This window comes from Phodopus roborovskii, unplaced genomic scaffold (assembly GCF_943737965.1).
Source record: "Phodopus roborovskii unplaced genomic scaffold, PHOROB, whole genome shotgun sequence".
Taxonomy (NCBI): Eukaryota; Metazoa; Chordata; class Mammalia; order Rodentia; family Cricetidae; genus Phodopus; species Phodopus roborovskii.
Window position 1 is genome coordinate 17,398,696 of NW_026126558.1, and position 22,662 is coordinate 17,421,357.

The window sequence follows — 22,662 nt, forward strand, 5'->3', positions numbered from 1 at the left end:
TGAGGGTTCCTCTAACTATAGAGGGAGTGGAGAGAAGGACTAAGAGGGGTGCTTAGTAGCAAAGTGAAGGGGAAGGGTGGACATGGGAAAGTAAGTGCTTCTTGTCATTCATATCTGCTTACTACTTTGACTCTCTTCCCTCCTGGTGGTAGCATTCACTTTCTAGCAATACTTGAGATGGAAAAGAAATAAAACCCTAGTAGGCTAGATAAGTGACACACACTTGATGGGAAGCGGGAAAATGGAGACTTAGGCCAGTCTGGGCTATGTAGCAAGTTCCTGTTTTTATACCATTTTTACAGTTTGTTCATCTTGGAAGGCTGGTCATTTCCTCCCGTGGGTAAACTGTCTTCACACTGGGCTTTCCAAAAGCTCTATAAGGAACATGGCTCAGTGGGTTAAGGCGATTCTGCCAAACCTGCCAAACCTGACCACTAGCACTTCTGGTTCAAAGGCAATCCCGTGTTCAGGCAACACAGTGGAGAGCCACAGAGAAAGACACCCGGTGTCGTACCTTCACATGTATCAGACCACAGAGCTGAAACCCAGTTTTTATTACACTAAAATCTTTTCTTCAGTGGCAACATAAATCCCAAGCAGCCCCCAGTTCCTGCCTACACTTTGCTGTGTTAGACTAAGGCCCGGTGTAAAGCACTGGGAAACCATAGTGTGGAAATAATAGCTCTTTTCTCAGATTTTTTTCTCTGACAAGTCTGCTCTGACTTGTCATTCAGAAATGCCATGTTGTTTGTTTGTTTGTTTGTTTCCAGTGAAAACTGGTCCAGGCTGCAAGTGGTCTTTGCATTCACACTGGGAGCATTACTGGTTTAAAGACCCAGGGCCAGGCCAATGGTACTGTCCTAGTTTAGAGAGAACTGTTGATGGACAGAACCCAAGGCCATTTGTATGTTTCCCATGTTTAACAGTCAGAAAAGGAAGAAAATGGGAAAAGATTTGTATTGGTGTCCAAAGTAAGCAGATTTCTTTCTTATCAGGAAAATATTCCAACTATTTTTTCTTTTTGGCTTCTCTAAAGCATAGCACAATCATTTTCTTGAAGAAATTAGACACCCCCTCCCCCATGTACAGTTTTAAAATATCTGTTAGTGCTATGATTTGTGGTAACATTTGTATGTATGATACCCAACAGTCTTCTGCATTAAGACTTTTTGAAAATTGTTTTGGAGATGATATCTGGGCTCAAATTCCTTCATGGCAGCTCCCTACCCCATACCATGCTGGGATTACAGGATAAGATGCTTAAGGGCTTGATAGAGTCAGAAGTCCTGGAAACATCCATCACTCAATGTGTGATCTTCAGAGCCAGGGCTTCTGAACGTTTCTGTGCATGAGTGTTTTGCCTGTATGCATGTGTGTCTGGTGCCTGTGGATGTCAGAAGAGGGTGTCAATTCCCTGGGACTGGAGTTATAGACAGTTGTGAGCTGCCATGTGGGTGCTGGAAATGGAACCCAGGTCCTCTACAAGAGCTCTTAACCATGGTGGAGCCAGCTCTCCAAGCACTGAACATTTAATGTCTTTCAAACTGAAATTTAACTCTAGGTGGCAGCAGAGCTCTCACAAATTTAAGTCCTTCCAAATGAAAAAATGCTAAAGCACAAACTTAATCTAACCCGTATCTGCTTCTCTGGCTGTAAAACAAAAGACTAAGTCACTTTCCTCTTTCCTATATCAGAATACTCCGAACAGGGAAGGGTTTGTCTTGGCTCACCATCCATCGTGGCTGGGGAAATCACAGTACCAGAAGCTTTTTAGGCAGCTGGTCCCACTGTGTCTGCAGGAGGCAGAGATGCCTGCCCAAGGAGCTTGTCTTTTTGTTGGTTCGTTATCCTACCCAGTAAAGCAGATTTCGAAGCTCTCTATAGGTTCATCGATCAATTCGATGACTGGACAAATATGGCCCCCAGCAAAGAAAAGCCTCTCACATTATTATTAAATCACTTAACATTTTTAGCTGCATTTTACTTTTATAAAAATTTTGGTGGGGGTTGGGTAGTAGTGGCACATACCTTTAATCTCAGCACTTGGGAAGCAGAGACATGCAGATCTTTGTGAGTTCGAGACCAGTGTGGTCTACAGAGCGAGTTCCAGGACAGGCTCCAAAAGCTACAGAGAAACCCTGGCTCGAAAAATAAGTTTGTTTTTTTTTTTTTTTTAATAGTGGAGAAGAGTTTCATGCATGTACCACAACACATTTGTCAGGAGACAACTTTCAGGAGCTGGTTCTCTCCTTCAACTGTGTGGGTCCTGGGGATTGAACACAGGCAGTCAGACTGGACAGGAAGTACTGTTGCCTACTGAGCAATCCTACCAACCCCTTAAGCTTTAATATGGTTGTCCTAGTTACAGTTTCTGTTGCTGTGAAGAGACACCACTTGTAAAGGAAAAAAATGTTTAACTGGTGTGGCTTACATTTTCAGAGGTTTAGTTCATTATTATCATGATGGACAAGGTGGCCTGTAGGCAGCCATGATGCTGGAGAAGGAGATGAGGGTTCTTCATCTTGATCAGCAGGCAACAGGAAGTGAACTGAGACACTGGGCATATCTTAAGCATTGGAGTCCTCAAAGCCCACCTCCATAGTGACACACTTCCTCCAACAAGGCCACACCTATTCCATCAAGGCCACACCACCTAATAGCGCCACTCCCTATGATCTTATGGGGGCCAATTACATTCAAACTACCACTAAGACAACTGGATGTGGCCAAATTGTATCTCAAGCTTAGTCACAGAGTTTAGTTCAGGGCATCCACCAACACCAAGCTCAGAGATAAGATATAACCACCAATACTGAGCTCAGAGATAAGATATAACCACTGATACCAAGCTCAGAGATAAGAAACAGCCACCAGTACCAAGCTCAAAGACAAGATACAACCACAACACTGTGCCCAGAGACAACAGCAACAGCGGGAGTAGCTAGAGAGGACTGAAAATTGAAAACAAGGCTGGTGGTGTTTACAGTGCAGAGGCTTGGGGATCTCTGCCTACCATAATGCGGCCCGTGTCAAGATAAACACAAAGAAAGCAAGACAGAATAAAATGTGAATGTTTCCATGTAATTTCACCATTGACCCTCACACCATCACTTATCAGGGATACAACTCATCTGACATTTGGTAATAAGGTTCAGAGAGATGGTACCCAGGCTCATAGAATAACGTAAGTCAGATTGGGGCCAGCAAGATGGCAGAAGTTTGGATTCAGTAGTCAGGACCCACGTGGAAGAAGAAGAGAATCGACCTCTTCAAGTTGCCCTCTGACCCCCACACAGAAATAACCAAATGTAATAAAAATGTTTAAAACAAAGTTTGGAAGGGCTTTTTGTTATAGTTTAGCCTGATTTCTGTCACATCCCATGGATTTAAACACAAGACTATGGCCATTTCTATAGACTTACCACAGAACATTTTTACAGTAGCAGTCTGTGGAAGCCAGGTATGTGGTACACTGGGGATGCAGAGCAGGAGACCTGAGTTCAAGGCCAGCCTGAGCTACACAGGGAACCCCAAGACATCTAGAGCTACACTGAACAAAACAACCACAACCACCACAACAACAAAAAACAGTGTTTGGGGAGCCCAGATGTGGTGGTACATGCCTGTAATCCCAGCACTTGGAAAGCAGAGGCAGGAAGATCAGTTTAATGTCATCTTCAGCCACATTTCTGGTTCAAAACAAGCCTGGGCTACAGGAAAATCTGTCTCAGGAAAAAAGTTATACAAAAATTAGGATATCTTTGAGTTGGTAAAGAGAAGATTTAGACACAAGATGATAATAAAAAAAAAAAAAACCCTGACTTTCAATGACTAAATAAATTAGTTTAGTCTGTATCTCTACAGTGAACAGCAGGAGTAATAGAGACAAGCTACAAGGACGCTGATCTCAGCTCAGTACAGAGTAGCGGTTGGTGGCAAGGTGAGTAAGCCACCACAGAAGCAGAGCTGCCTTGGAGAAGAGCCTGAGCCAGCCTGTCCTCTGCATCAGAGCTGCTGTGTATTCAGAAGGCAGAAAATTCAAAACAGAAGGTCCATTTCCCTGACTGATAAAATGAGAAGGATTTTCTGGTTTAGCAGGGAAGAAGGGAAGAAACGTGAACATTATATGGGCAGAACAGGCTACACTTAGGGATAAATATGCATCTACATGTTCATATATGCATGCAATAGCAATTAGTGGAGAAGAGACAAAGGCTTTGAAGGACAGGGAAGGAGTGGATGTGAAGATTTGGAGGGAGAAATGGAGAGGAAAATGTGATTACATTATAATCTCAAAACTAAGATAGAAAGACCATGAAGAGGGGTGGGAAGGCCTAGTTCCCTGCAGGGACACAATGAGAAATTTTCCAGTGTGTGACTAGTTTCTTGAAGCAATAACCCTTGACGTTAAACATGAAATGCTCTCCGCCCCCTTTCTGCCCTATCTTTACCCTTTACTACAACCCTGAGAAAGTATGTCACCCACAATGTCCTTGTGTCTGTGTTGTTTTATTGGCCTGGAAAGGACCAGAGGTCAGGACAGGGTGAAGCAGCCACCAAAGGGAAATGACAAATATAGGTGCTAATTTTGGACTGAGGCCAAGCGTGGCTGGCAAAGGAGCGTTGGACTGGATGGGTAAACACTGAGGCGCTATAGAAAGCTGGCATGGAACCAAAGTTTGTAATGTTAGCTCTTGGGAGGCTGAGGCAAGAGGATCAAAGTGAGTTCAATGTCAGTCTAGGTTACATAGCCAGCCCTTGTTTCCAAAAGAATTAAAGAAAGAGACAGGCACGAATTCTGTACCTTCATAATTTCACAAATAGAGGATTTGTTTTTACATATATTCTATTACCTGTGTAAATATATGTAACTTTTTCTTTTCATATTGTCAAGAATGTATAGGGCTGGAGAGATGGATCTGATGTAAAGAACCCGGCTTCACAATTGTGTGGGTTGGAGTTCAGACCCCACAGAACAAATCAAGCATCCCTGTAAATGCCTGTAATCCCATCTCTGAGGGGGATGGAGACAAACAGATCATTGGGGTTTACTGATTTCTAGTCCAGCTGAAAAGGCTCAAGTCTCAGATTCTGGGAGAGACCCTGCCTCAAAGGAATGAATGCAGAGTGATGGAGGAGGGTGCGTAGCATCCTCTTTTGGCCTCCATGTGTACAAGCCCACTCACAGACATGCACATATAAGTAAATAAATAAACAACATACCTTTCACCCAAAGCATTTGAATGTCTTCTCTTCAGCATATTCAAATGGTTAGCACCATTACTCTTGTTCTTTGAGGGCATTAAATTAAAAAAGAACAGTAACCCAGAGACAGCCCTGATCTATATCCCAGCTCCAGCAGGGCTGTCCAGCCCCTCTTAGTATAGATTGCACCTGGCCAGGTCCTTGCCAACTCTGAAAACTGGAAAGTTCTTCCTGGTTGCTTTCTATTGCCTGCTAAAACTGGGGTTTTAGCAAGAAGTCCAGGGCCGGCTGGAGGGGTCAGCGGGGCAAAAGCACTTGCCATACAAACCCGATGATGACCTGAATTTGATCCCTGGTTCCCCTGGTGAAAGGCAAAGAGCCTCTTTGGATTTATGTGTGCTCATTATGGTATATGTTTCTCCCTCAATATTAAACATAAACATTTTTGAAAGAAAAGATCCAATAGCTAGTGTGTCTAAGGAAAGATACCTATCTTACTAGTAGCCAGGTGTCCTAGCTAGTTTTGTGTCAACTTGGCACAGGCTAGAGTCATCTGAAGGGAAGGAGCCTCAGATGAGAAAATGCTTCCATGAGATCTGGCTGCGGGGTATTTTCTTTCTTTGTCTTTTTTGTTATTGATAATTTTTTATTTATTTTACATCCCGACTGCAGTTTCCCTTCCCTTCTCTCCTTGCATTCCTCACCCCATCTCCCCTCTGCCCCCCTCTTCTCTGTTTCTGCTTCACAAGAATGTCAACAAAGCATGGCATATAAAGTTGAGGTTGGCTGTATTAAGGCTGGGTAAGACAACCCAGTATGAGGAGTAGGTTACCAAAGGTCAGCTCACACATTAGGGACAGCTCTGATGTAGCTAGAAGTTTCTCTTCCGCCCACCAGTTCCAGAATAACCACTCCAAGGCTTATATTAATTATACATATTTGGCAGGCTTTTACTAACTAGCTCTTACAACTAGACCCGTGGCTTATTACCTCACGTCTTGCTTCTCCAGTGGTTACTGGCATCTCCCAGACTCTGCCTTCTCTCTCACTGTATCTTTACTTGGCTTTCCCACCTGGCTCTCTTCTGCCTCACTATTGGCCAAATCAGTTTCTTTATTAACAAATGGTAATAAACCATTCACAGCTTACAAAAGGGCATCCTATATCACCCTGATCCCACTGCCAGGAGTCCCACAAATAGACCAATCTACACACAGCTGTCACACATTTGTAGAAGGCCTAGGTAGGTCCCATGCAGGCTTCCTAGCTGTGGTCTGGAGTCTGTGAGCTCCTATGAGCCCGAGTTAGTTGTTTCTGTGGGTTCCCTTCTGACACTCTTGACAGCCCCCCCCCAGCTTTTACAACCCTTCCTCCTTCTCTTCAACAGGATTTCCTGAGATCGGGCCAGTGCTTGGTTGTGGGTCTCTGCATTTGTGTCTGTCAGTTACTGAATGAAGGGTAGTCACCAATCTGATTACAAGAGAGTTAATTCAGGCACCCCCTTCATTATTGCTGAGAGCCTTACCTGGGGTCAGCCTTGTGGATTCCTGGGAGTTTCTCTGGCACCAAATTTCTCCCTGACCCCAAAAATCCCCCCCATCAAGACATCTCTTTCATTACTCTCCCTCTCTGTCCCACCCCAACCCACCCAACCTGATCCCTCATGTTACCATCCCCACGCCACTCCCCAGGTCCTAGTTAACCTGGGAGATCTTTTCTATTTCCCCTTTCAAGGGAAATCAATGTGTCCCTCTTTGAGGCCTCCTTGTTACTTAGCCTCTCTGGGGCTGTGAATTGTAGCCTGGTTATACTTTACAGCTAATATTCACTTATGAGTGAATACATACTATGTTTGTCTTTCTGGGTCTGGATTGCCTTACTCAAGATGAGTTTTTTTTTTTTTTTTCTAGTTTCATCCGTTTGCCTGAAAATTTCAGGATGTCATTGTTTTGTTTTGTTTGTTTTTTTTAACCACTGAGAAATATTTCATTGTATAAATGTATGACATTTCTTTATCCATTCTTCTGTTGATGGGCATCTAGGTAGTTTTCGGGTCTGGCTGTAATGAATAATGCTGCTGTGAACATTGTTGAGCAGGTGTCCTTGTGGTATGATTGGGCATCCTTGGGTATATGCTCAAGACTGGTATAACTGGTCTTGAGGTAGATTGATTTCCAATTTTCTGAGAAACTGCCATATCAATTTCCAAACTGGCTGTACAAGTTTGCACTCCCTCCAGCAGTTGAGGAGTGTTCCCCTTTCTCCACATCCTCTCCAGCATAAACTGTCATTAATGTTTTTGATCTTAGCCATTCTGACATTCTGATGGTATCTCAAAGTCATTTAGATTTGCATTTCCCTGATGGCTAAGGATATTGAAAAATTCTTCAAGTGTACCTTGACCATTTGAGATTCTTCTGTTGAGAATTCTCTGTTTAGATCAGTACCCCATTTTTCAATTGGATTATTTAGTATTTTGATGTATAGATTCTTGAGTTCTTTATATATTTTGGAGATCAGCCTTCTGTCAGATGTGGGGTTAGTGAAGATCCTTTCCCATTCTGTAGGCTATCATTTTGTCTCGTTGACAGTGTCCTTTCTTTGCCTTACAGAAGCTTCTCAGTTTCAGGAGGTCCCATTTATTGATTGTTGCTCTCAGTGTCTGTGCTACTGGTGTATTTAGGAAGTGGCCTCCTGTGCCAATGAATTCAAGGCTACTTCCCACCTTCTCTTCTGTCAGGTTCAGTGTAGCTAGATTTATGTTGAGGTCCTTGATCTACTTGGACTTGAGTTTTGTGCATAGCAATAGATATGGATCTATTTGCAATCTTCTACATGTTGACATCCAGTTATGTCAGCACCTTTTGTTGAAGATGCTTTCTTTTTCCATTGTTTAATCTTTGCAGATGGTATGATAGGATACACAAGTGACCCCAAAAATTCTACCAGAGAGTTCCTACAAACACCTTCAGTGATGTGGCTGGATACAAGGTCAACTGAAAAAAAAAATCAGTAGCCCTCCTATTCAGTGGGGACCAAATAATGTTTCCAAGTTCTTGATACTTCCTTAGCAGGGTCTTCATGACCCCCAGTGCTCAGTATTGTCCCTTTAATTTTCCTGGGGAAAACCACTGAGACTCTACTCCTGGCTTATGTCCTTGTTTATGTCAAGAAGTTTGTTAATATATTTCACTCAGAAAGTTCATCAGGCTAATTATCAGTAGTAACTCTTCTCAACATGAGATAGGACAGTTGATAAAAAGACATTAACAGTAGGTTGTGCCAACTGTGAGATATAGAACCATTGGTCTAAAGGTTACTGTCAAAGGTAGGTCATATTAACTGTGAGACAGAACCATTTGTCAAAAGGTTAACGTCAAAGGAAGGTCATGTTAGCTATGGGATAGAACCATTGGTATGATGTGAAGAAAAATTTTTTTACCTCTCAGCACATTCTCCCCTAAACTCAGGATCCCAGTTAGTGATAAGATAAATAATCAGAGAAATACCAAGAAGGGGTATTCTGTAAAATCCTTGAGTGAAACTGTTGGGTCTATAAAATCATGGACTACAGTTTTGCTATCTGGGAGGTGAGGCAGAGGGATTGTGAGTTCAAAAGCAATCATGGCTTTAAAAGTTTACACCTTTAAGTAAGCAGTTTCTGCGATCTATTTGTTAACAATTGTCATTTCCAGCTGGGTTGTGGCATTCTCTTGTAATCCCAGCACTTGAGATCAGGAGTTCTAAGTCTTCCTCAGCTACATAGGTAGTTCAAGCCCAGTCAGGGATACATAGAACCCTGTCCCTGAGACGACGACGACGACAACAACAACAACAACAACAACTGCAATCTATTTAAAATATTACACATCTAGGGCTAGAAAGATGGTTTGGCAGTACAGTTCTTGCAAATGTCCCAAAGCCAGTTTCCCAGTGTTCACACATAGTAGCTTGCACCGGCCTGTAATTCCAGTTCCAGATGCTCCATCTATGGTCTCTGAGGGCACCTGCACTCATGTGTATAAACCTATACACCAACACACGTCATTTTTTAAAAATTAAAGTAAATGAAGCTGGGTGTATTACCATACACCCTTGATCCTAAGGCTCAGGAGGCAAAGACATGTTAATATTTGTGAGTTCCAGGACAGCCATAGTTATGTCTCAAAAAACAAAAACAAAAGCCCACAAATAAAAATTAAATGTTAATATGGCAAGTGTTTTAACCCAGTGAATGTGGAAAGGTACAGTAATTAATAGATGAGAAGGATTTACCTGGAGTTGGAGAGATGGCTGTCTGGGAAAGAACTCTAACTGCTCTTCCAAGACCAAAGCTCAGTTCCCAGCACCCACATAGCAGCTCATAACTGTCTGCAACTCCAGTTCACACACACTTAAAAAAAAAAAAAAGATAAAGCAGTCTAAGTGTCGTAGCAAGAGTATAACTTGAATTTATTTTGTTGGTGATAAATTAGCCTTAGCTTACTGTAACCCTTATACTTTATATACCTCTAAAAAACACTTTAACTCTTTTTGTTGTTGTTGTTTTGAGACAGAGTTTCTGTGTAGCTTTGGAGTCTGTCCTGGAACTAGCTGTTGTAGACCAGGCTGCCCTCAAATTTACAGAGATCCATCTGCCTCTGCCTCCCGAGTGCTGGGATTAAAGGCATGCACCACCATTGCCCAGCATGAAAAACACTCTTATAGTAACACTTCGCCTAAAATACAGAAATACACTGCACAGCTATACAATATTTTATTTCTGTATATCTTTGTTCTATAAGTTTTTTTATTATTTCTTTGAAGTTTAATTTTTACTTTAAAAATATGTTTCTGTTTTGTTTTGTTTGTGTATGTGAGTATGTGTAGTATATGCATGGTATATGTGCTCTTGTGTGTATGGGTTCATGTGTCTGAGTGTGCATGGGGAGGTCAGAGGAGGTCATCAGGGCCCTGCTCCATCAGTCTCTACCTTAAGACAGGGTTCTCACTGAACCTGGAGTTAGGTCAGCAGCTAGCATATGCCAACCTTCCTCCTGCCTGTACCCTGCACAACACAAGGGTTACAGGTTTGTGTGCAACCATACTCTTTTTTAAAAGTGGTTTGGGGATTTGAACTTGGGTCCCTTGCCTTCCTGGCAAGTGTTCTTATCCACTGAGCCATCTCCCCAGTCTTTTTAAACTTTTGTTAAAAACAAGATACACACATTAGTCTGGGTTTGTTTATACCAGCATTGTCACAAACCTGTGAACACATGCTGCGCCGTGATGTCCTTTTTAAAAATTATTACCTTTACTTGTTCATTTTATTACGCTTATTTACGTGTGTGTGTGTGTGTGTGTGTGTGTGTGTGTGTGTGTGTGTGAGACAGCAAGTCTGAGGAGGTCAGAAGATAACTTTGAGGTGTGTCTCTCTGTTGAGAGGTTTTTGGTTCCAGCTGGTCCTGCCACCCTTCAGCCCCAAATGAATACACAGAGATGCTACATTAGTTATAAAACCATTGGCCAGTGGCTAAGGCTTCTTATTGGCGAGCTCTGTCTTAATTATTAATCCATTTCTATTAGTCTATGTGTTTCCATGTGGTCTTGGCTTACCAGAGAACACCTGGTGCGTCCTCTTTTTCCCAGGCTACAGATGATGACTCCGTCTGCCTACGTTTCCCAGAATTCTCCTTATCTCCTACCCCTGCCTATACTTCCTGTCTGGCCAATCAGCCAATAAGTGTTTTGTTCATCAACTAATAAGAGAAACCTGGATACAGAAGGGCTTCACCATCATCTCTTCTTCTACCGTGTTCATCCCAGGGGTGGGACTCGTGCTGTCAAGCTTGGCAGTATGCACCTTTACCCGCTGAGCCATCTCATTAATGCTGTGATGTCCTGATGTTGTCACTAGAAATTGGACTTCTTTCGCTCTACCATAGTCTTACAGGACTGGGATCATATGTTCTGCCCACAGTTGGCCAGAAGTGCCACTGTATACTTCATGACTGAATAGCATTAAAGTTTCAAAGCCTTTCTGTGTGTTAAAAACCAAACTTAGTCACTTAGGAAATCAGAATTTTCAGCATTTGGGTATTGGTTCCATAATTCATCATCATCATCGATTCATTAACCTATTTTCTTAGACCCACTATGTGCTAGGGCCAGAACAGCAGCGGCCTCCAAAGCTCATCCCTAGGCTCAGCTTGGTCTTTCCCATCGTGCTCCTGAATTCCTCAGCAGGGTCCGCTCTACTCATCCTTCTCCTGGTTCTAAAGTAGAACCTTTTCCATTGAAGCTGAGGCTTAAAAGGGGGTGTGTCTACCTCAGCAGAATCATTGATGGAATACTTGGACAAATCTTCCTGAGAAGTTTCGGGGCTGTCAGACCATGTGGAGTGCTGCAGACAGCAGAAAATACGCAGACAGTACAGGAAGAAACAGGGAAGAATCCACAACAGGCACTGTTTCAAAACTTTCTTTCTTCACCCCACCTACCTGTTCACTCTATAGCCTTCTAAGCTGCATGGATGTCTCAAACTTGCTACTATGTGTAATTTGGGCAATGGGCCAAAGGCAGCCAGCCCATGGGAACCAGAGTCTGCCAAACTGCAGGTGAGCTAGCACAAGCCGTGCTCTGTGGCTGACTATCAGAGCCACAGCTTCACACTAGAGTTACCCTCTCATTCCAGGGAGTTACATGTTCTCATCATCTTTAATTTTATCTGAACTAATATCTATGCTCTGATTTCCATAGCTGTAATTCAGCAAGCCTCTCCATACATACCTACTTAAATTTCAGAGTGACTCACTGAATTTTGAATTCTTTGGTGTTATTCCTTTTCTCCTTCCCTCCCTCCCTTCATTTTGTCAAGTCATTGCTGAGTAGCCCAGGCTTGCCTTGAACTCACCATCCTCCTCCTTAGTATCCCAGGTGACGGGATTGGAGACATGAGCCAATACCACATGGCTGAATTCTCTATTCTTTTGATTTTTCTTTTTGTTTCAAGATGCCACATAGACAGTTGGGACCTACATATCTGAGGAGACATGGAACTGTGTGGTGGAGCTATGAGGGTAGGTCGAGAGACAGGGAAGAACAATCTAGAAGGCTGACTACTCCACTAGAGTAAGCAGGAGTTGCCCGTTCCCACTAAGAATTCCCTTCCTAGACTTCTGTATTCTCTTTAGGTTTTGGATAGACACCGATCCCCATTCTGTAGCGGATTGTGACTGTTCTTAGAACTAGGAAAATGCCAGGCTTGGGATACAGTTCAGTTGGTAGAATGCTTGCCTAGCATGCATGTTGCCTAGGTTTGATTCCCCAGCACGCGTAAAACAGGCATTACACTGTATGCTTGCCATCCCACTCCTTGGGAGGTGGACGGGGAGGATCAGAAATTCAGTGTATATGGAGGATAGGGCATGCATGTGGATGCCAGAGGAAACCCTGTGGGCATTGGTTCTCTTCTTCTACCGTGTATGTTCTCCAAATTAGGCATAGATCATTAGGCTTTGAGGCAATTGCCATCATCTGTTAAGCCATTTCACCAGGCCATATGTCTTATCTTTTTGAATGATTTATTTGTAGGGAGTAGGGTTTTTTCTGCCTGCCGCCGAGTCTTGTCCCGCTGCCGCGCCAGCCCCAAATAATACACAGAGACTCTGTATTTGATACAGTGCTATTGGCCAGGTGCTAGTTTCTTATCGGCTAGCTCTGTCTTAATTATTAACCCATTTCTATGTATTTCCACGTGGTCTTACCAAGAGCGGAGGAATGGAGGTTCTGTTCTCTCCAGGCTCTCCATCCTGACTCCTCTTTTCTACTTCCTCTTTCCTACTTGTTTCTTAGTCCCACCTATCTTGCTTTCCTATTGGCCAACAGTGCTTTATTCATTAAACCAGTATGAGTATCATATATACAGAATGATATCTCCCATCATTTATTTATTTCTTTATTTATTGTTTTTCGAGACAGTTTCTCTGTGTAGCTTTGGAGCCTGTCCTAGAACTTGCTCTGTAGACCAGGTTGGCTTTGAACTCACAAAGATCCACCTGCCTCTGCCTCCCGAGCACTAAAGGCAATTGCGATCACTGGCTGGCTTTATTTATTATGTATACAGTGTTCTGCCTGTGTGCCAGAAGAGGGCACCAGATCTCATTATAGATGGTTGTGAGCCACTGTTTGGTGGGAATTAAACTCAAGACCTCTGGAAGAGCAGCCAGGTTATCTCTGAGCCATCTCTCCAGCCCCCTTTTTGGATATTTTTAACGTAAAGAAATGGGCAACAACAATGAAAGCAATGGGTCTCATCAGGCTTCCAGTTGAAAGGCTGGGGCTTTTCCTTCTTTCCCCCTTCCTCTCTTCCTCCCTCCCATCCTTCCTTCCTTCTTTCCTTTCATTCTTTCTTTCTTTCTTTCATCCCACTATCTTTGTAGGTCAACAGTAGGCAATATGTAACTTGGCTGTTTCATTGTGAATGTTTTGTTTTGGATAGGCTCATCCACCTTTTATCTTCTTGCTGTCTGTTTCTTCATCTGTGTAGGTGAGAGACCACTGGGACAGCAGTGAGCACATTTACAAAGTCTGTAGACAGATTCGTTATCAGGTTTTCACAGTGTTGGCTAAGTCTTTAACATGTTGACAGCCACTGATGTGTTAGGATGAGCCCCCACCCCCACCTGGGATTCAGGCAAAGGCATTGTTTAAGGAAATCTGCCCTGTCCACTTTGTTCCTAAGCAGCTCACTTCCATTATAGTTTGGCCTCTTGGAACTTCTTGTTCATCCGAAATAAAAACATCCCTGATTACATACAATAGTTTATGCAGAACTTCTAAACAGTAGCTAAGAGTTTAAAAATATAGTTTGAAAACAAAATGCATGATCGATTCTACACAGAAATATTCCAGCTTAAGGCGTTACTTAATAATTCATATGGGTATTTATAAAAGAATGGCTTTTGTTTGTCATTCTAAGTCTAACAGCTTCTTTTTTCCTCATGGACTTTGATTATTTGTTTTCATTGTTTTATGTACGGCTGGGATGGTAAAGTTCTTTGTAACTGGAAATATCCTGCCAAGGAAAACCTGCCATCCAGTGGCCAGCAGAAAACTAGGAAACATCTCTAGCCTGTTTGAATGGTATTTATACAGCTCAATTAGTTCTTTGGTAATTTCATATGATATGTTTTGATCATATTTACCCTTGCCCCAATTCCTCCAGGTTCACCCCCACCGAATTTTGTGTGCTTTGGTTTTTTAAACCCATAGAGTCCAGTTTGTGCTGCCCAAATATTTTTGGGTGTGTGGCCTTCCACTGGAGTGTGTCAGGCTTACCAGCGGCTACACCCTTAGAGAAAACTGTTTCTCCCTCTCCCAGCAGTTGCCAATTGCCAATAACTCTTTGGTTAAGGGTGGTGGCGGTGGTGGCAGCAGTGGTGGCAGCAGCAGCACACGCCTTTAATCTCAGCACTCAGCAGAGGCAGGCAGATCTCTGTGAGTTCGAGGCCAGCCTGGTCTACAAAGCTACACAAAGAAACCCTGTCTTGAAAAACAAAACAAAACAAAAAACTCCTTGGCTACAAGTGAGACTTCATGCCCACCTCCTCTCTCAGTGATGGGATTTGGTCTGGCTTTGAGCCTGCACAGGTCTTGCATGTCATAACTACTGTGAGTTCATTTGTACAGTTGCCCCTCTGTATCTGGAAGATGCTGTTTCCTTGAACTCATTCAACCTTTGTGGTTCCTACACTCTTTCTGCCCCCTTCTGCAATGATCCCTGAGTGTTGGGAGGAAGGTGTAAATTTTTGTTGTTGTTGTTGTTTCTGTTTTATTTTTTGAGGCAGGACCTCATTTGGCAGAGGCTGGCTATGAACCCTTGACCTTCCTGAGTCCTCCCAAATGCTGGGATTACAGGCATGCACCACCACATCCGTCTTGAAATTCTGTTTCCTACCACTATTGAACAGCATCAATCACAAGTGGCTTGGAGTATAAAATCTTGCTGTAATAGGCATAGTAGCATCCCCCATGAAACCAACTCAGGAGGTTCTGGCTGCCACTGCATCTTGTGCTGCAATCTCTATGCTTGCACAAGCCAACTGGGAGGAGGCATACTACGAGTCAAGTGAAGCAACATTATTGCTTACAGATCAGCTGGAAGTGAGGACAAAAGTCCAAGAGTCGATGTCAGCCAAATCCCCAGATGTTCACAAGACTTGCAGGATGAACTACTGGAAGCCGGGTGTCCCGAGAGGCACAAGAACAGAACCCAGGCTGTTTGATTCAGTCTCTCTTCACCCAAGGAGGCTGTTATTTCCAGAATATTCTAGTTATTCCTGAGAACTACAATAAGAAAGGGGAGAGCAACTGGGTGTGTCCTAGGCCACCCGAGAACTGCTCCATATTCTCCACTCCCCAAAGAGGAGCACTTTCTAATTTCACAAATCAGTGACTATGTTACTTTATACAGAACAATGGACATTGCAGATAGGATGGCATCAAGAAGGGGTACCTAAGCTGGGCAGTGATGGCACACACCTTTAATCCCAGCACTTGGGAGGCAGAGGCAGGTGGATCTCTGTGAGTTCAAAGCCAGCCTGGTCTACAGAGTGAGTTCCAGGACAGGCTTCAAAGTTACACAGAGAAACCCTGTCTTGGAAAAAAAAACAGTGATCAAGCTGAGCTTTTTTCATATAAGTAATTGACAGTGCTATTTACTGCAGACTGAGATGACGCTATTCCACATTAAGTATAATTTGCTTTATATTTTCATGAGTGCCCTTGCAAATAAGCAGTCTCTGAAAGGAGTTGTACACACCTATATCACTGTCTTTAAACTCTTTCTACAATAAGTATCAAAAGTTTTTTATTGATGGCAGTGGTGGTACACACCTTTAGTCCCAGAACTTAGGAGGTAGAGGCAGGTGGATCTCTGAGTTTGAGGCCAGCCTGGTCTGCAAAGCAAGTTCTAGGACAGCCCGGATTACATAGTAAAACCCTGTCTCAGGGGTCAGAGAGGGGGTTATTGGAGATTAAGCAGGTGGTTCAATGTAATCCCAGAAGTCCTTTTAATGGGGGAAGCAGAAGCTGGGTTTGGTGGTGCATAGGGGTGATGGCAGAAGGATCCTCAGTCACACACACACACACACACACACACACCACATACACACATACCACACACACACACACATACATACATATACACACACCCCCAACACACCACACATATACACATACCAATACATACATACATGCCATAGACACACACACCACACATACATACATACCATACACACACACACACACACACACACACACACACACACACACACCACATATACAGAGGTAATAAAATTAAACATTAAAAATAAACATGCTTTTATCATATCCACTACTACTATACCTTCCTCTCCCCAGCCCTCCCTCTTTGGTGGTCATTATCCTACTTTTGTGTTGTCTCTGACCCCCATCCCACCCTGCCACCAGTTCACATATGAGAGAAAACATGAGGCACTGACTTTTCTAAGAGTGGATCTTTAGCTCCATCGTCTTCATGAAAATGACATGATTTTGCTCTTCTTTATGGCTGAATAATATTCCTTTCTGTATATGTACCAAAGTTTCTTTATCTATTTATGCATCGGCAGGCACCTCGGCTGGCTCCATAACTTGACTACTGTGGATATGGGATTCTTGGTTGACCATATTTTCTATTTAGCTCCTTGAGTTTGTTGTTCCTCTGTCTTCTAGCCCCGCCATTTCTGGCAGGAAATTGGCTGTTTGTCTCACTGATGTGCCCTTGAAAGGGGCTGCTCTTTACCACGGCTTTGAGATCACCTCTTTGTCTTTAAACAGCCTATCTGTCTTGGTGTGGGTTTCCTTCTATTAACTCCACTTGTAATTTGCCGGGTTTCTTCCTTTTCTTTTGTTTAAAGCAAACAAACCAAGAGAGTGGAAGCGGGAGAGAGATTATTCTTGTATCCCATGGCACACATGCAGAGGTCAGAGGACAATTTCTGGAGTTAGCTCTCTCCTTCCACCTTGTTGAGGAAAGGCCTGGTCTCTTCTTGTTTCTTCTCTGTCACAGTGTACTCTTGCTGGCCCATGAGCTTGTGGCTGATTCTCCTGCTTCTGCCTACCATTTCACATTGAATGCTAGAATTACAGAGGAGGGCTACTACATCCAGCTTTGGGAAGGAAGAAAGACGAGAAGAAAGGAAGGAAGGAAAAATGGAGGAAGAAAGTGGGGAGGGGGAGGGAGGGAGGAAGGAAGGAAAAATGGAGGAAGAAAGTGGGGAGGGGGTAGGGAGGGTCATGAATCTTGTACAGAAAATGATTTTACCCACAGAACCAACTCTCCAGCCAGTTTGGCCATCTTTTGTTCTGTTTTTTGTTTTGTTTTGTTTTGTTTTTTGTTTTTGTCTTTTGAGACAGGGTCTCTCTATTAGGAAGCCCTGGCTATCCTTGAACTCCCTATGTAGTCCAGGCTAGCCTCAAACTCAGAGGTCCACTTATCTCTACCTTACAAATGCTGGGATTATGAGATTAAAGGCATGTGCCACCAAGCCGGTCCCTTCTTGACCTTCTTGGGTATGTACATTAACCTTTCTAAAATAAATTTGAAGAGCTCTCAGATATTTTTCGAGTGTGATTTCGGTTCCCTCTTTCTCTCTTCTCTACTGGAACATCTATAATGTACCTCAGATTATTTGATGTTGTCCTGCAGATCTCTGAGGCTTTGTTTATTTTTGTCTGTTCATTTTTTCCCTTTTCCTCAGACTTGAAAATCTCAGCTGATGTGTCTTCAAGTTCTTTAATACCCCCCCCCGTCTGATCTATTGATTGCTTCAAGTAAATTTTAAATTTCCATATATCATTTATCGTGCCTTTGAGTTCATATTTCTGTTTAAAGTAATTCTGTCTCTTTAAGCTCAGTGTGGTAGTTCAAATTCATGATCCTAGCACTTGAGAGATAGGAGAAAGAGAACAGGAGTTCAAGGCCACCCTCAGCTGCATAGTGAGGTTGAAGTCAACCTCAGCTTCGTAGAAGTCTGTTTCAAGACAAACATCCCAGCTTCCTCAAAGATGTCTCTGTTGATTGTTCCCCATGGGTACATATTACATTTATTTATTGTGCACGTGCGTGTGTGTGCATGTGTGTGTGTGCCCACATGCATTTGCATGCCACACATACAGTTGCAGCATATGAGTGAAGCCCAGAGGACAACTTTCAGGACTTAGTTCTCTCCATGTGGGTTCTGGTGATTGAACTCTGGGCATTAGACTCAGCTGCAAGTGCTTCTACCCACTGGACCATGTCACCCATCCTACCTCATAATTTGAAGCAAAAGTTTGATTTTTTTTTCTTTTAATGGCAGGCCTCATAAATGTTAGGTAAATATGCAATCACTGAGCTTCTCCTCCCAGCCCTATAGTTGGAAATGTTAGTTAATAAGGCACTTAGACAGAAGGTCTGTGTCCACCCTCCCACCAGATTTTGTTGTTGCTGCTGTTTATGGTCACTGCTGTCTTAGTGACCACAAACAGTGTTAACATCTGTATTTTGGGGTTATGTTGGTCTGGTTTGAGGAGTGATCAACTAGTGATTCAATGACTAAATCCCAGGGCCACATGCCTTCAGCAACTAGCAAGGTAGTTGAGAACTTGGTCTTCCCCTCAATTTTAGCTCATCCAGAGCCTCCAAGTTAGCCAGAGAAGAAAGTCTGAGGCCTTCTCACTTGTTCTTCAGCATTTATACAGCTCAATAAGCAAGTAGGCATCCAAGTTTCTAGAGCATGTCAGAACTTGTCAGAGCTTAAGGATCTCCTTGTCCTCAGTTTTGCATCTTAAGCTTTAAAACAGTCTAGAGAAAGTTTAAAACATCGCGATGTCAGAACTGGAGAAACGGCTCAGGATTTAAGAGTGGATACTGGTTTTGCAGAGGTCTGGAATTGTGTTGCCTAAAGCTCCAGCTCAGGGGATCTGACGCCCTCCTCTGGCCTCCTTAGGCAACACATGCATAAACCCATACACATATTAAAAATAAAAATAAACCTTAGGGAAAAATCATGATGGTAGTTTTTGTTTTGTTTTGTGTGTGTGTTGTTTCTGTTTTGTTTTTCAAACCAGAGTTTTTCTGTGTAGCCCTGGCTGTCCTGGAACTTACTCTGTAGACCAGGCTGGCTTGAACTCAGAGATTCGCCTGACTCTGCCTCCCGAGTGCTGGTATTAAGTTGTATGCCACTATTGCCCAGCAATGATGGTAGTTCCTGTTACCAAGATTTGGTGACTTTTCTTGAATAAACACTTCCTGGATCACATCGACTGATTAATTGCTAGAATTTTGAAAAAGTTTGATTCTGATGATTTTTACTAGTGTTTTCTTTCTTTCATTTCTGTTTTTTGTTGTTGCTGTTTTGGGGGAGCGTTGTTGTTGTTTGTTTTCTTGCTTGCTTTTGGTAGACTAACCTTGAACTCAGAGATCCACCTGCCTTTGCATCCAAAGTGCTTGGATTAGAGGTGTGTGCCATTATGCCCAGGTGATTTTTAAATAGTTTTTCATTATTTAATGGAGGAGAAAAATTTTTTTAAGGTTCCAATAGATTTCTGGGGTTCACTCTAGTAGTTTTGAGGCAACATCTCAGAGAACTGTAATAAAAATCTGCATTTTTTGTATGTGTCAAGGGTAATTCTTATCCAAATCTGAAGAACTGCAAAATGATTTCTTGCCCATCCCATTTAAAAATCAACCCTGCAAAGCAGCCAAATCAGTGCAAGCAAAGTCTATAAGCAGTCCTTCCCTGCTTCCTTCAACTCTGAGGCAAAGAGGAAACACCCTTGGTCTTAGGAATGGCCACTCCGATTGTGTAGAACTCGAGGCCCTTGCTTTCCTATACACACTTCTGAATGATACTTACCGCCTATGGCCCTACTTGCTGCTGAGAAGGCTGAAAAGTGAAGGTGACAGATTTTAGCCTTTGGGAGAACTATTTAAATCACATTGCAAAATGTGGCTGGAAGTCACAACAGCCATTTCGTGTTCCAATTGATCTCTGCCTGAAAATTAACAACTTGCATAACCCTAAAGTGTTTAAGTCACAGTCAAGAAGGAAGAAAATTATGGTCCCTCACTTCTGAAAGTGGTACATAGATGGATAGAGTACCCTTAACCCTGTTGTGTAATATTTGAGGCAGCTCTTTCTATGTGGCATTGTGTAGGAGGTTGGTTGAGTCAAGATGAAGTTGAATATCTCCTTTCCAAGCACTACGTCAGAAATGCATTGAAGTGGATGGTGAAGGCAAGTTTTGTTGGTTCTGGGAGAAGCCATGGCCACAGAAGTAGCTACTGATGCTCTAATGAAGAGTGAAGGATTATGTGCTCCAAATCAGTGGTGGAAACGACAAACAAGCTTTTCCCATGGAGCAAGGTGTTGAATCATGGCAGGTGCACCTGATGTTGAGTGAGAGGCATTTTTTATTATAGACCAAAGAGAACTGGAGAAAGAGAATGCAATCCATTCAGTAATGCGTTGTTGGTGTCAACCTGACTGTCTGCAGGATATTCCTGGACCAAAAGATACTACTGTGTCTTGGCAGCTGGTGCCCAAAAGAGCTAGCAGTGTCTAAAAGCTTTTCCATCTCTCTAAAGAAAATGGTATCTGGCCAGACATTCTTAGAAAGTCCTTAAACAAAACAGGTAAGACACCCAGGACCTAAGTCCCCAAGGTTAAATGTATTGTTAGACCACCTGTCCTGCAACATAAATGCTGACATATTGGAAATGATCCACTAAACAAAGTGAGGAGGCAGCTGCAGACTATGCTAAACTTTAGTGCAAGAGAATAAAGGAAGTAGGAAGTTGAAGAATTCCAGGAACAGATCACCACAAGCTGTAGGCTGTCCTGAACTTCTATTTCTAAGTCAGTCCAGTTTTTATTTTTTTTTTTAGGTCTTTAAGAGTAACAAATAAATGATCAGACAGACTTAAAAAAAACATTTGAAGCAGTCAATGATGCTATGAAAATGAGGACTGAATGATCAAATTGAGTGTGCATTAAACATAAAATTAGTACTAATGTATCAACACACTTCTTTTTCTGTTTTTTTTTTTTAAATTGTATTTAAATTTACTTTGTATGCATTGGTGTGAAGACGCCAGATCCCTTGGAACTGGAGTTAGAAGTTGTGAGCTGCCATGTGGGTGCTGGGAATTGAACCTGGGTCCTCTGAAAGAGCAGACAATGCTACTTAACCACTGAGCCATCTCTCCATCCTGATTCTGTTTGTTTTTAAAACATTTTCATCATTCAAAAAAGTGTGTGTGTGTGTGAGAGAGAGAAAGAGAGAGAGAGAGAGAGCATGTGTGTACATGCAGCTGTAAGCATGGCATGATGCACATGTGGATGGCAGTTTTTGCCTTCTATCTTGTTGAGGCAGGGTCTCTCTTGTCTAGGCTTCTCTGCAACATCCTCCAGGCTAGCTGGCTCTTAGGCTTCTGGCTGATTCTCCTGCCTCCACCTTATATCTCTGGTCAGATTGTAGGTGCAAAACAGCACAGAGCTTTTTCCGTGAGTTCTGGAATTAAATTTGGGTTGTCCGGCTTGGCAACAAGTGATTTTACCCACTGACCACCTTCCTGGCCCACACACTTTTATCCAAAAACAATAAAACTATAAGCAGTGGGTCATAACCTCATCCCCACACTCAGGAGACTGAGGCAGGAGAATTGCCTTGAGTTCAAAGCCAGCCTGAGCTATACAGTGAGTTCATGGAGAAATCAATCTGCTACCAACCAGGAACCTTCTTCCTGCCTATTAGTTGTCACAGCATTGTAAGGGCCACCTTCTTCCTGCCGGTTAATCGTCACAGTACTGTAAGGGGCTACGTAGTCTCTTAGCGCAGAAAAGTCATCAACAGTCCTTACCCACCTGTGAGTCCCGAGAGCTACTATAACAACCAGTCTATCGAGAGATGCCCACGGGTACAGTAGTGGCACAGATGTTATAGGGATAATAAACTGTTTTCTGATTGGATTTAAAATCTACTCTAGAAGAGGAAATATATGATGCTATGTATGACCAAGAACTCATAATTGGGGAGCCTGTAGGCCTCAGAGGTGAATCTACTGTTATTTTTAAAAACCCTCTTTATTTATTGCATACACAGTGTTCTGTCTGCATGTTTTGCCTGCACATCAGAAGAGGTCACCAGATCTCATGACAGGTGATTGTGAGTCACATGTGGTTGCTGGGAACTGAACTCAGGACCTCTGGAAGAGCAGCTAGTGCTCTTAACCTCTGAGCCATCTCTGCAGCCTGTGAATCTATTATTATTATTTTGCTGAATGGTCAGACTGCCTTCAAAACACATCACTCTACCTGTAATAGTTACTTTTCTATTGTTGTGATAAAACACCATGACCAAAAGAAATTCATGGAAGAATTTTCTTGGGCTTACAGTTTTTGAGGGAGAGTC